General features: G+C 40.6%; 1 protein-coding gene across 3 annotated transcripts in view; it reads left to right on the top strand.

Annotated features, from left to right (window-relative positions):
* The first annotated feature begins 8,438 nt into the window (after positions 1-8,438).
* The window catches only part of NCOA3 (nuclear receptor coactivator 3), a 173,212-nt gene continuing 166,965 nt past the window's right edge, over positions 8,439-14,685 (top strand). For all 3 annotated transcript variants that reach the window (XM_026652710.2, XM_026652709.2, XM_026652708.2), the window contains exon 1: positions 8,439-8,544. The gene's annotated coding sequence lies outside the window, so the exon portion shown is untranslated. The remainder of the gene's footprint in view (positions 8,545-14,685) is intronic.

Raw genomic sequence — 14,685 nt, 5'->3', positions numbered from 1 at the left:
GCCTAAGTGGTAACTTAATTTTAGGGTCCTGTTTTTCTCAAAAACTTAGCCCCAATCTTTTCCCCTTCAATATTATGGAAAAGTACATTTCTAGCACACTGCCTATTAATTCAGTGAACAGAATGTACTTGAATGCTATTCTTGTTGCATGTCATACATAATGGACACTTTAAGGAATCTACACTTCTGAAGTCAAATAATTTAAGTGAAACATTTAAAGTGTCCTTGGCATATAACTATTGCGTGTATGGATACTGTGTTCATACGCACATACAATATCTGTAAAATAAAGATAGGAATCTCAGTCTTGTAGCATGAGAGAAACTCCCACTATTTCTTTTAAAGGTAAAAATCATTGTTTTTTGTCATTCCATTGCATTTTTGGATGCTCACTGTGGAATATCAAAATGCGTGAAATGAACTAGGCCTGTGCCTTAATATTAAGACATTTCAGTAAACTTTAAACAACTTGCAGCAAAAAAAAAAAAAGTTCTTTGCACTTAATGCAGTGTGTTTTGACAACTTTGCAATGTAATTCTACATATATTTTAGTGACTATTGCACTGTTTGGAATGTCAAATGATGGAAGATGGAAAGTTGGGGATGGGAGGGATATGGCTTATTCACATCGGAGCTGGCTGTTCTGAGGCAGGGACTTGTGTGATGACTGGAGTTGGTAATGACTAAAAATAGTAACTTGATCTTATTGTTCAAAATTCCTTGTAGGTTAATATGTAGACTGATTATTTCTGTTTTTAGTTTTTGTTGCTGTTTGTTTTTTGGAGTGGTGGTTTGTTGTTTTTCCTACCTGATTTGAACATGTATGTGTAAGGGAAGGGAAGATTATGGGTTAGGGGAGTAGAAGCTAGGATACTAGTAAGACTAATAAATAACTGTACTAATGTTCCCTTTTGTTTGAGTACAAAGCCCCCCACCCACCTAATAATAATTTTATTGTATTTGAAAGAGTAATTTTAACAATCTTCAAAAATAAGAACCCCATCTCTGTACACTGCAGCCTGTCTTGAATTCATTTTACACTGCCAAACAAAAATTCACACATGGTTTTGTTCCATGGTGGGAAGAAACTTTGTGACACTTTCAGGACTCCTGTACTTGTATTAAGCACAATATTTAGGAGGAAGCTATGAGAGAGGGGTCAGCAATTAAAAATTCCTAAGTGCTTTACAATTGATTTTGGAAATATTGTCCAACAACCTCTTCTTCTACCATCTTTGAAACAACAACCATTTTCTAACAAAATACTAAACTAATCCATATCTCTGAAGCTATAACAAGACCCTAATTCTGCAAAGCACATACTTAACTCTCATTGACTTCAATGAGACTTATGTGCATGCATAAGTGCTTTGCTACATTGGGGCCTAACTCAAATATATATAAATCAGGATTACAGTTGGGAGTGCATACTACCTCTTCATCTTTAAAGCACATTGGTGTCAAGGGTGGAATTCTCAGAGTGCCTAAATGTCTTAGGAGCACTTAGGACTTGTGCCCAGAGACCCAAAGGTATTTAGGCCCCAAACTCCTTTTTTAATCAAGGGGCATTAGAGGCCTAAATATCTTTGAGGATCTGGGCCTTCTATTCCTAAATTATATAGGCCCGAACTTTTAAAAGTATTTAGGTTCCTAATTCCCACTGATTTCAGTGGGAGTTAAATGTCTAAATATCTTTAAAAATCTGGGTCTTAGGCACTTCTGAAAATGTTACCCAAAGTGTTTAAGATCATACACTAACAACATGTATTTTATTACAGATAATGAATTTCCTTGTTTTATAGGTTTGTCAGACCTTCACAAAACTAGTTTGATATTTTTTAATTTTAATAGAATTATAAACTTCTAATACATTAAAGGCCAAGTTCTGCATTTATGCTTCCTTCAACCCCATTGACTTAGCTGAGGTTGTATGAGATCTCAGTGCAAAATCTGAGGCAAAAACTCTAGTCCTGTGACAACACCATGAATAGTACTATTCATTTGCATAAGCATTTTACTTAAATCATAAATAATCTTTTTAGTCATTTCAGTCAATTTTCTGTTCTGTCCTGTCTAGTTATAGACTTCAGTTGCACATCAGGAGTCCTTCAGAAGTAAGGTTTATTTGGGGATGGGGAGCATGCATAGTAAAGTCACCTGCTAAAAGCTCTTATCAGTTTCAAATAGAAAAAACTTACTGTGTAAATAACTTATTATGAAACCAAAATTGGATCCTCTTATTTTAACCCTCAGAACATGAAAGGGTTATGCTTTATCTGCAGTGTATTGCTTTAAGGTTACAATGACATTTTCTAGTAAGTACAAATCATTTAAGCTACCAACTTGTATTTTTTAAATTTTGAACAGATTTACTGATGCTGTTCCTGTGGCAGTATTTTAACCAGGGCCTGATCCAACTACTAAAGTCAACAAAAAGACTCCCAACAGGAATTGGATCAGGCCCTAATGGTACATATTTTCTTTGAGTTTGCTTCTCTCCAGCTCCAAGATGTATATGAGAAAAATTTCTAAATGCACAATATCGTCAAATAATGAAGCAGTGGTACTTCACATGCTATACATAATGTATTTAATTGGGTTTCCTATTACATGATTTGGCAGAGGGGGCAATGAACTATGATTTTTATAAATGTATCATCTACATCTGATTGTCTCCCAACATTATCTATTGGAATGGCTGCTATATCTAGTTAAGTTGGAGGTATATTGCTACTTGGAATACACTCTGATGCATTCCTTAATCTGCCTGAATGTTGGCTTCTTCCCCCACCCCCAAATGTAATATATGCTAGTACTGAGAATTGTTGGCTAAAAAGGACCTCAATACTGTAAATGGTAAAGTTATAGATGTTAAACCTCTCTTTGTTACTAGTTTTAAGCCTCAGACGTTGAAACTATAGATTTAACTATCATGAACAAGAGAGTAATGTTTACAAACTGTAATAGTGTCTTAAAATTTTTTTACAATTATCCAGTAAAATTCTTATGTAGAGCTAACTCTACACTTAAACCAGCAATGTACTCCATATTATATTGCTCATGAACCATGATTAATGTGGAACTGTCTGATTGCAACAAATATGGAAGCTTTGTTTTTTAATTGATGTTAAACTGTACTTTCCATTTAATTTAACTGATTTGTCTGTTCTCTTCCAGTTAATCTTCTTGAGTGCTGAAATGCATTGCTTTTTCTAATGCATCAAGAAAAATAAATCTGTTAAAAACATCACTTTATCCACCACTCTACAGGCTAAAATACCATCAGTTATTTTACTTTTGCCCCCTGTAAAGTTTATGTAATTGGTTGTTTGGTTTGTTTTTGTTTAAGTTTGTAAAACATAGCACAAAAGCTATGTTTTCTGATGTATGTAAACTAGTGATTATTCATTTGCTTGGTAAAATGTCTAATAACCTTGCTCCATAGAAAGTGTTGCTGGTATTCTGTAAATGTTTGATATGTATTTATGATACTTTTTTAATTCTGTAATTTAATTTTTTTGTTGCCATTAAATCCATGTTTTATTACTACACTAAATCAGTTGATTTTTGTAGTTTGGTCAATTAAGTAGTCCAGCCATCTGAAAAGCATTAACAGTGTCTATGGAGAAAGTATTATAAAAAGTGTGCACATAATTATGCAAAGTGCATCTGGGTTTATTCCTTTTCCAACATTTTATCTCTTTCCTGTTGATAATCTTTGCTTAGTGTCTGCTGCCAAGAGGCACCTCTTTCTTCTGTCTCCATAGTGCACATGATCCTTCTATGCTGGTCCAGACAGTGGCTGAGAGGAATTTTCTACATTAGATTTGTTTCTCCCCTTCCCCACACACCACTCCCCAGAAGTGCAGCTACACAAATGCATTGCTGCTAAGCCCTTATGTAGACACACTTGCACCAATATAAAGCAGGTAAGTTGCAATTTTTACAGCTGTGCAGCATATCTATATTTAGGCTTTGTTTAAACTTAAAAGTTATGTCTGACCCCTGCAGATATGTAGGGGAAAAAACACACCCCTGCCTGACATACCTGTACCAACAAAAGCCCCAGAGTAGATGCAGTGATGTTGATAGACGAGTGCTTCTGTCTACATAGGTAATGTTGTTTGGGAATGTGGTGTTCCTAAACTAACACAAAAACTTCCATCAGCATAGGCTGCATCTATACTATGCCTGCATGACAATTGTAGGCTCTCTGAGAATTCTAACTCAAATGCAAAGGGGTGCCATCTTGCAAATAATACTGTATATATACAGTGCTTTACAAACATTAACTCAGTGTAGTATATGCATGGTGAGACTCCCTCCCCCCACCCCCAAAAAAGAAGAGCCTGACTCATTGACTTTCAATTGTAATTGTGCTCATAGGCTTTTTTGAAAATCCCATCCTCAACCTGGAATCTATTTGGTTCTTTTTGGCTCATGCAGCACTAACTATAGAACAGGGGTTGGCAACCTTTCAGAAGCGATGTGCTGAGTCTTCTTTTATTCACTCTAATTTAAGGTTTTGCGTGCCAGTTATACATTTTAACGTTTTTAGAAGGTCTCTTTCTATAAGTCTATAATATATAACTAAACTATTGTATGTAAAGTAAATAAGGTTTTAAAAATGTTTTAGAAGCTTCATTTAAAATTAAATTAAAATGCAGAGACCCCCCGGACTGTGGGCAGGACCCGGGCAATGTGAGTGCCACTGAAAATCAGCTCGCATGCCGCCTTTGGCACTCATGCCATAGGTTGCCTACCTCTGCTATAGAATTTTCAGGCAGACCATAGTTCAATTTTGTCAATAATGCATGAGCCCAAATAGAATCTACTGTACACAAAGTAGATTGAATGTCACTTTTCACAACAAAACTGCACTTTGAAGAAATGACTAATTTAGAAATTTATGTTTGATTCCAGGGAAAAAAAAGACCCTCTAAATTGCAGGAAGCATGTTAAGTAATACATTAAAAATGGATGTGGAATCAACTAAAGGAGTATCCTCCATGCAACATTAAGGAAATGTGCAGTCTTGGGGGAAAAAAATTAAATCTCATGTTTTAGGAATAAAGGAGGGAAAGGTAGATACAGGTTTTATTACTGGGACCTGTGGAGTTCTAGAGCTTTTTCTAGATTCCTACTTGATCTGCCACTTGAGATGAATCAAATATTTTCCCCAGGAGCCTTCCTGAAGCACTGGAAAATTAAATACTAAAATACCTAAAGTGCAATAGTATTTATAAATACAGCTGCTCATTAACATTTAACAGAACTTTGAGCAAAATATCAGGCCTCTAGGAGCATAAAGCATCATCCCTTCTAAAGTATGTGTATCTGGATAGTCCTTGGTTGACACACCTGAGCCAGAGCTGATTCTACGAAGGATAACTTCATCTGAGTAAGCACTATCCTAGTAGGCAAACATTTATGTCTTTTGGAAGGTGCTAAACAGTCATCAGGATACTGATTCTTGTAATTCATAATTATTTTATTTCTAACCAATTTGGGTTCTGACATAAAGGAATCAACTTCCAGCTAAGAACTGGATACTTATTTGGTCTACCACTATCAGGTGATGCATGTGTACAATTACTGAAAGTCTGTAAAGGGCTCATGACCTGTCTGCCCCAGTCCTTGCTAGCAGTGGAGGCAAGGAGAACCCATTTTCTTGTATTTGAGGACTTTTAATATACAAGACTTCAGTAACTTTATCCATAAGGACCATAAATCATTGAAAAGACATCTTGTTTTTCTTTCTTTAGTAATTACTTTTATACATCCTTTTACCTCCTGAAAAGTAGTTAAGGTGGGGCTCTACTTACTTCCAATTATGGAATTGGAAAGTACTTCAAATGAAACCCATTCCTTAATTCATCTGGCTGCAGGAAGTCTTACCCTGTTTCTGAAAAGGATGTTTCTAATGTGCTCTTGAGGGGGCAATTTGGCTGGTGTTCTCAAGCTAAGTTTGTAGCTTCATCAAGTAATGTTGAGGCACAAATGTGTTTTTATTGAAATTTATATTTGGAGTATACATTATTCCCAGGAATATGCCTACATTCACGCATACATTCCTTAATCAGAACCTAAGCAATCAGGGCTTAAAGATGCATAAAAATAAAGTTAATGCCTATCTCTGAATCTAAGGCAATCTATACGGTGTAGATCGTCTTCTACATTTACATGGAGCCCCTCTGTCTTCCATGGAGCTCCATGTAGGTGCAAGTCTGCTCATTTGTTGTAAATTACAGGATTAATATTGAACATATTTCAATATTTAGATTTTACATATTTAACCTCTAAACAGTGAAAGTCTCTAAAATACATCTACAATAGTTACATTGAATTTTGAATTCTCAATGATATTTCTACAGCATCTGAATTATCCTCAGCCAGAATGTGAATTCAAATACATATATTATAATTTATAACATTATGCAGCTTTGCTGTCCGAATTATAGTCTAGTAGGTCCTTCTGCAGTAAGGCTTCTTACTCTTATATTATTGGCAAATGGATCTATCCTCCTCAAGAATGTATAAACCATTCCATATTTAGACCTATTTTTAAAAAAAATTGTGATTTTGGATATTTCTGGGTTTCTAACCTGAGACAGTTTAAATTGGTCGGACTCCCAGAAGCTGGGTGCTGAGCGCTTTCCACTGTTCTCATTGGTAGTCCAGATTTATCACAGGCTACTTTTCAATAGTTAAATAGAATTGTTTAACTAGAATACAGTCACCAGTTGCTCTAAGTGTTCCAAAAATTTCAATTTGAAAAGGTTTTTTTTAATTAGGTAAATGGTTTATTACTAATTTACACTGATATAAATTTAGAGGTGGAATTTTCTCCTTTCCACCATATACTAATAAGATTTAACTTGTAGAACTGCCTTGCACATTGTAGAAGGCTTATATTCAAGTACAAGATGCATATAATTTCCATATCTTGAACTACTGTAATATAAATATACAAGATTGTGTTTGTCTATGCCTAGTTAGTTGAAATTCAGAGATAAAAGTAAGTTTGGTAACAGACAGCTGTAGGAATTAACTTACATGCCACATGTTATCTAGAAGAAATAGCAGAAATTGTTCCAGTATTAATTGTAATTTTGTGATTTCTATAACTGTATTTAATGAAAAAAGTTGGTTTTCCTTTCCCCTGCATATACACAGTCCTTAATTAGATCATTTATCCCTGTTTTTTATCCTGCCTTAATCTCAATCAAGAAACTACTAAGGAACAAATAAGATGGCAGATCACTTGCCATGAAATTAATTTTTCATGTCAGTAGTTGCAGTATGCGTGTGGGGAAACTCTCCCTCAACACAAGAATGCCTTAACATGAATCCTAAAAATGAGTGAGTTATGTTTAGGTCCCTGTACTAAAGATACAACATGATTTGAGTACAAATCACTGCGTTTCCACGTTATAAAAACGAGATGGTGGCTGCTGCTTTTCTCCCCTATGAAGCTGGCCACCGTCTTTGCTATAACTCTTCATGCAGCAAGGGGCAGCCCTTGATAACCCCATACGCATCTGACCTACTCCAAGGGATGTAGCAAACAGCGCTGAGGTAATCGCAGAGGCGAGGGCCACTTGCAAAGCCCTCTTCCCGCAGCGCGGGGCGAGACAGACTCACCACTTTTAAGGCCTCTAAGCTGCTTGGGTGATTGTTTGAAACGACAGTTTGAATTCTGTAGAAATGTTTGTCGAGTCCCCTTCCCCCTTCAGTCCCTTGACCCCAGAGAAAAGCTCTCTGGTAAGGTCGGGGCCTTACCGGGCAGTTGAGCCCTTTGTGGACATCAAGCGAGCCACAGTCCTAGTAATACTGACGCGAACCTGAAGAGAACCCTCGAGAGACAGACAAAAGCTGGTTGATGGTCAAAGGCGGCCCTCCTACCACAGGGCTGTGCGCAGCCGGGGCCTCCCACACAACTCCCCCCGCACCCTGGGCAGGAGTGACAGCCGGCGAACACCTCAGCCCCGGCGCCGCTAGACTGGTCCCTTTTCCTTCAGCCTCTGTGCGGGGGTCTCAGCTAGGGTTAAGGGGGGGGTGTGAGAGAGAGAGAGAGACAAGGTCCCACTGGGGAGGTTCACACAACGCTGCGTTCCCGCCCCGTCACCGGTGTTATTATGTAACGCCCCAGAACCAGGAAGTCGGACGCCGGAAACAGAATGATTTAAGAAAAAAAATCGCCATCGGGGCCACCGGTTGGCGGGCAGCCGCGGAGGCCACTGGGAGGTGAAGTTTAAAAGGGGGTGTGTGGCTCAGCGGAGGACTCCAGGTTCCATGGTGAGCCGCGCTGAAGGGGCAGGGGTCGCGTCAGGACTACAGGTCCCATTGGATCCCGCGCGGGTTGGAACTACACCTCCCATAATGCCCCGCGGTGGCCGGGCTGAGTCTGGCTGTGGCTGGCGGCGGCTCTCCGAGAGGCTGGTTCCTATTTAAACTCAGGCAAGGAGGAAAATGGCGGCGAGGAGCTGAGTGTGGGGGACTTGGGGAAAAGGAGACGCTAGCGAGCTCTGGCTCCCTTCCCTGGTGAGTAGGGCGCGCGGGGGGGGTCCACACCAGGGGTCGAGTCCTAGCTCTTTCTCCTCCTTTTCCAGTTCTGGGGGGCGGTGGAAGGACTATTGCTTGGGGGGAAGGTAACAGTGTGGGGCGAGGGTCTGAGGGGCATCTCTAGCCCCTGTGCTGGCCGTGCCTCCCTTGGCGGCTGAGGCGGAGGGCGCTCCTCGTTTGTGGGGGGGCGAGGACTGAGGGATTGCCATATCTGCGGGTCCGAGCGCTCTCTTTCCCTCCCCTTGCCAGGAGAAGTTTGAGGGGTGTGTTTGTGTGGCTGGGAGGGCGCTCCCTGCACCAGCAGTAGAGGCTGTGGGGCCCGGAGATAGAAGGGCTACCCAAGTCCCTGTCCCTTATCAGGTACACGCCCAGGCCTGGCAATTTGAGTGGAGGTCCCTGTGGCGACAGCCGAAACTACAGGAGTGCTCGGGGGTTTCTCTGCTGCTCCTCTTCGCCTCCGCTGAGTGGGGGGCGGTGAATTACTTGAGGTAAACTGGGATGAATGGGGGACGGTGATTGGGGACCAGGGGCCAGCCTGGATGTGAGATCTCAAAGCCCTTGTTTTGGTAAGTTTCAAGCGTGGCTTCTAGCCTTCGTCTCTCCCTCGGGAAACACTGGAATGGATGGGAAGGATTGGCAATTTGAGGTGATTTCCCTTCCTTGTCTCTCTTGTCCTCTTCTGCCTCATAACTATGGTGAGTGTGTGGTATTGGGAGATGGAGGCAGGAACCAGCTTCCGGTGTTGTGTGGTAACAGTGTAATGACTGGAAGGCTAAGGGTGGTGGTGGTTGGCTACTGGTGTGCTTGGATCTGTGGGGTGCTGTCTGAGGCTGAAATAATTCCCGTGCCCTATTCGTTCTGTGCTTGCTTAGTCTTATTGCTGCTTTTCAGTGTGGTGGAAGCTGTTGCTTCTTAAAGCCCTGCACTTTACTCTGCCAACTCCATCAATTAAAATAGCCTTTAAAGCTCCTCCTTTCCTTTTAAACTATTAGAAGGAAGTTCAATCTAATGGATGTTTACTTTGTCTAAAAGTTAATACAGAAAGAAAATGGAATCCTGGCTAAAATTGAAGTGGATCTTTAAAATGGACAAGTCTGTCTATACAGTTTGTCTATAGTACCTTTCATCCAAAAAAACTTAAAATAGAATTCTTTAAATTTGTTAAATAATACATTTTAATATAAAGTAAACTTTTAATGTTAAAACTTACTTAGTATTGATGGTGTCTTTGCTGTACGTGACACACAGATGCTTTCATTCTGGATTTTTTTTATTTTTTGGATTGCAGATAGCCGCAATGTAATATATATTGTGTTTAGAGGGTGCAAAAAAACCAAACAAAAGACTTTTACTAGAAAGTGTCTGATATGACCATTACAGTACCTCCTTAATAGTCAATAACTAGTGATTGACTGGTGATCTAGCACTTTAGCTTCTGCCTACCATTCAGCCCCACATTACTGCAGTTAACATTCTTGTTCTCCTGTTGATGTAAATAAACAGGAAAGTAAATACCAGCACCTTTGCTGCAGTAATATGAGGTGAGAGAGTGGTGGTAGACTTAAAAAAAAAAAAAAAAAAAAAAAAAATCCCACCAAGAAACTTTCAACCACCACACCGGAGAGAAATGTGCAGTATTGAACAACAAGCAAACAACTTAGTGTATAAAGCAAAGCTGGAAGAAGCACTTTTGCTTATCTTGAAGTCTAGGTTTCTATTTTTTAATAGGAAGATATAACACATGTTGCCTGTGGCTATATTAATTTGGAAATATGCATTGTATGCTAGTGTTTTCAGTGCATATCACTTATCTGGCACCTACCGTACAGCTAAGACAAAATTCAGAGTGGGAGAGGAAAGAGCTTGACTGCAGTAGAATATTCTCTTGGAGTCTTGTGCCTTTTTACAGTCATGCTGAACTAGAGGAGAACTTTACAAGACAAACCTTTATCTTACTGATTTTTATGTAACTGCTGTATGTGAAAACAAACTGAGTGTGTCTTCAGCAAAGGAAGACACCTTGGCTATATAAATTGTTTCCTATGTAAGATGATATAGGATACTGTAGTCTGACACTGGAGGTTGCTTCAGGTTCTGCATTTAAATGAGCAGTAATCTAAGATGTTATGATTGCAAAATATCCTGCATCGCACCTTGTGTTGCTATAAGCTGTAGGAGAAATTTAATTGCAAAGATTAAAAAAAAAAAAAAGGCCCAAAGAGGGAAATGAAATGGTTTAAACTAGTAAAATACCAGACATAAAGAGTTTATAAGAGAATGGAAGGGAGGCCTTAAAGCTGATTTCTGGGGAAAATGCTCATTGATAAGACCCTCCTGTTCACTTTTTTTTTAAGTCTATTGATAATTTCAACTTGAATAGTGTATTGAGGTGCTACTCTGAAAACTCTCTATATATAAATTCCCAATTTCATTTTATACATCAAATGTCTGCTACAGATTATATTCCAAATAACTAAGCAAAGGTGCATTGAATGCCTTTTTTCCCCACTTAGAAAATGAAAAGGAAAAAGCTTATGCAGTTCTCTCCAAATATCTTGCTTAATTTAAAATTGAAGATTATTTCAAGAATGGATTTTTTTATTTTTATGTAATTCTATGACCGTTATCAATAAACTGACTTTGTAAAACATAGACAAAATTAAATGAACTTGATTTCAATCTAGTTAGTGTAGTGTTAAAAAGAATTTCTTTAAGAAATTCTTTAATAAACGTATAGAATGACTACTGATGGTTTTAATCTTGACATTTAACAATGCAGAAGAGAACACTTTATGCCTTTTGATATGCGTACTAAATTCAAGAAACCTTTATAAGGAACTATTATACTAGTTAATCACTAATAACTTGTTTTGTGAAACCATTCTCACTAACTTGTACAGCATTACCCTTATGTAAAGCCTACTTAATGGATTGCCTTAGAATATCACTTTAAGCACATGTAGTGACATGACTTAACTCTTCCAGTGGTCTTAAATTTAGCTTTAAAGGTTTGTTTTCCAGATCTTAAAAATGCTAAATTCAATCCTTGCTCTGAAAATCTCTAATATTTTTAATCGGTTAAACAATTATTTGGGTTCAGAGTTGGTCTAGAAGATCATGAGAAAGGAGTTGTTCTAAATAGGTCTCCAGTGGGATTTGTCTACATGTCTAAACTATGGCAGCTTTGCCCTGACTTTACCAGAGGCATGCTGGGGATCAATGACTGCAAAAGCATAGGGAAAGACTAAAGGGTTGCTGGTGTGCTTAAAGTCAGATTGACCAGTTTCTTTTGGCTTGCAAGTTGGACCTTGTTCTTTTGGCTTGTAAGTAGATCAACTCTTGTGGACAGGCAGAATACTGAATTGTAACTAATAGAGGAGCAGCTAGGCTGAAGGGGCAAAGTGTTCAGGTACCAAAAAAGCACCATTTGATGGCAGCTGTGATTATTACCAATAATGTAATCTTGTTTTGATGAAACTGAATAAAGAATAAATCTTAAAACATGAGGGGGAAGGGGCTTTCCAGAAGTGCATTGACAAGGCATCTGTAAAATCACACTGAGATGCTGTGGTTGGCTTGCTTTAAAGCAACAACAAAAATATTTTAAACTGTTCAATGGGGAAGGAACTGTTTCATGTTGCTGTGTTTGAAACTGAGACTGCCCTTTACATAGCTTGATGTGTTTTTAAGTGTACATACTAAAACCTTCAATAAAATTACCTTTACATCTTTATTTCCCCTGTTTCTTGAGTAACTGCAGACCAACATTTTCACATGCAACTTAAGGGGTTGGGAGAAGTGGCATGTCACTTTTCCGCCTTGCTAGTTCGGAGGGCAGTAGCACTATCTTGTGCTGGCTGGAACTGGCTTTTTGGAACTGTCATTGTGATCTAGAATGTTTAGAGCAGGGGTGGCCAACCTGTGCCTGAGAAGGAGCCAGAATTTACCAATGTACTTTGCCAAAGATCCACAGTAATACGTCAACAGCCCCCCGTCAGCTCCCCGCTACCAGTGCCTCCCACCCACCCAATCATCGCCTCCCTCTCCCTCCACGCACCTCCCAATCAGCTGTTTCCTGGTGTGCAGGAGGCTCGGGGAGAGGAGCGAGGGCATGGCAAGTTTGGGAAGGGGTGGAGTGGGGGCATGGCCTGTGGCAGAGCCAGGGGTTGAGCAGTGAGCACTCCCTGGCACATTGGAAAGTTGGCGCCTGTAGCTCCAGCCCTGGAGTTGGTGCCTATACAAGGAGCTGCATATTAACTTCTGAAGAGCCACATATGGCTCCGGAGCCACAGGTTAGCCCCCCTGGTTTAGAGTGCAGTGCATTCTTCCCATGCCCTCTGCTAGCCCCAACACCTTCTCTAGGTAACACAGGACTTGATAGTCTGCCTTTTTGTCACTGGGATTCCCCTGTGCCCCCTCAGAGCGGTACAAATTAGTTACTTTGGCTTGAGGATCTGGCTTTTAGGTCAGAAAAATAAATATATTGAGTATTTTAAGAAACCAACTTTTTTATATTTGGGTTGTAGCAGGCTTATCAACCTCTATATGGCCCAGTCACCCCCTAGTTGGGAGACAGAGCAGGTGTGGGTTATATACTCCCCTGGACAGTGTGTTCTTGGTAGTCTAGTACAGTTGCTCTCAACCTTTCCAGACAACTGTACCTCTTTCAGGAATCTGATTTGTCTTACCTACCCCAAGTTTCACCTTAAACTACTTGCCTAGCGACCGTTTCTCAGGTGAGGTACCTATGCTGATGGGAGAATCCTTTCCATCAACTTAGATAGTGTCTTCACTGAAATACTACAGCAGCACAGCTGTGCTGCTGCAGTGTTTTAAGTGTAGACAAACCCCTAATGTAGACCAGGCCTTATTGCATTAACTTCACACCTTTAGTTGATTGGTCTTAACTTTCCTGAGTGTCCCCATTTAGACATGGCATGAGCTTGCCCTTCCTTGACTGCAGACAGCACTGCATTGGTTTAACCTCTGTTTGCATTTGGAAGGCTCTCCGCAGCCATAAGGCTGTAAATCTAATTTTTTTTTTTTAATGAAACCTTACCTTTAGAAAGTGAGGAGGGTTGTCTGACTAAAATTACTTATTCAGGGCAGTGAGGTTTTTCCAGCCTTGTGGTAAAACCTATTCCATTGTCTAGGGTGACTTTTTTTCATTATGGCTTAGTGATGTGTACCTCTAAAGCAGGGGTGGGCAAGCTTTTTGGCCTGAGGGCCACATCTGGGTATGGAAATTGTATGGTGGGCCATGAATGCTCACAAAATTGGGGGTTGGCCTGCAGGATGGGGTGAGGGCTCCGGCTGGAGGTGCGGGCTATGGGGTGGGGCCAGAAATGAGGAGTTCAGGGTGCAGGAGGAGGCTCCAGGCAGGGGTGTGGGTGGGAGGGTGATGGCTCTGGCTGGGGGTGCAGGCTCAGGGGTGCAGGAGGGTGAGACCGAGCGGTTCAGAGGGTAGGAGGGGATCAGGGCTGGGGCAAGGGGTTGGGGTATGGGAGGGGGTCGAGGTACGGGCTCTAGGAGGCACTTAGCTCAAGCAGCTCTCAGAAGCAGCAATGTGTCCCCTCTCTGGCTCCTACGTGGAGGCATGGCCAGGCAGCTCTGCATGCTGCCCCATTTGCAGGTGCTCCCGTTTGCTGGCCAATGGGAGCTGCGGCGGTTGGCACTTGAGCTGGGGGCAGCATGCAGAGCCCTCTGGCTGCCCGTACACGTAGGAGCCAGAGTGGGGATGTGCCGCTGCTTCCGGGAGCCGCGCAGAGCAAGCCCACGATCCCACTTCCCGGCAGGACATCGAGGGACAGGTTAAAATGACTGAAGGGCCAGTTGCGGCCCCCGGGCCAGAGTTTTCCCACCTCTGCTCTAAAGCTTATTTGAAGGGGCATAAGTGGGCAAGGGATAGTGTCTATAAAATATAAAATATTGTCCATTTGTGGAGAATTCCAACTAAACTTCTCTGTGTTTCAATACTTCAAAACATCTAGAAAATATCCAGTATTGCTAAACTCAAGCATTTTAAAAAAAAGAAAAAAGATTTTAAATATATTTGCCTTGTGTTGAGCCTTTAGGATTCATGTGCTCAAGCTTGTTTCTGCAGCCATGAGGGTTAGAATT

Source organism: Terrapene carolina, unplaced genomic scaffold, assembly GCF_002925995.2.
Source record: "Terrapene carolina triunguis isolate 2854851 unplaced genomic scaffold, T_m_triunguis-2.0 Scaffold130, whole genome shotgun sequence".
In the NCBI taxonomy this organism is placed as follows: Eukaryota; Metazoa; Chordata; order Testudines; family Emydidae; genus Terrapene; species Terrapene triunguis.
This window is presented reverse-complemented; position numbering and strand designations above follow the sequence as displayed.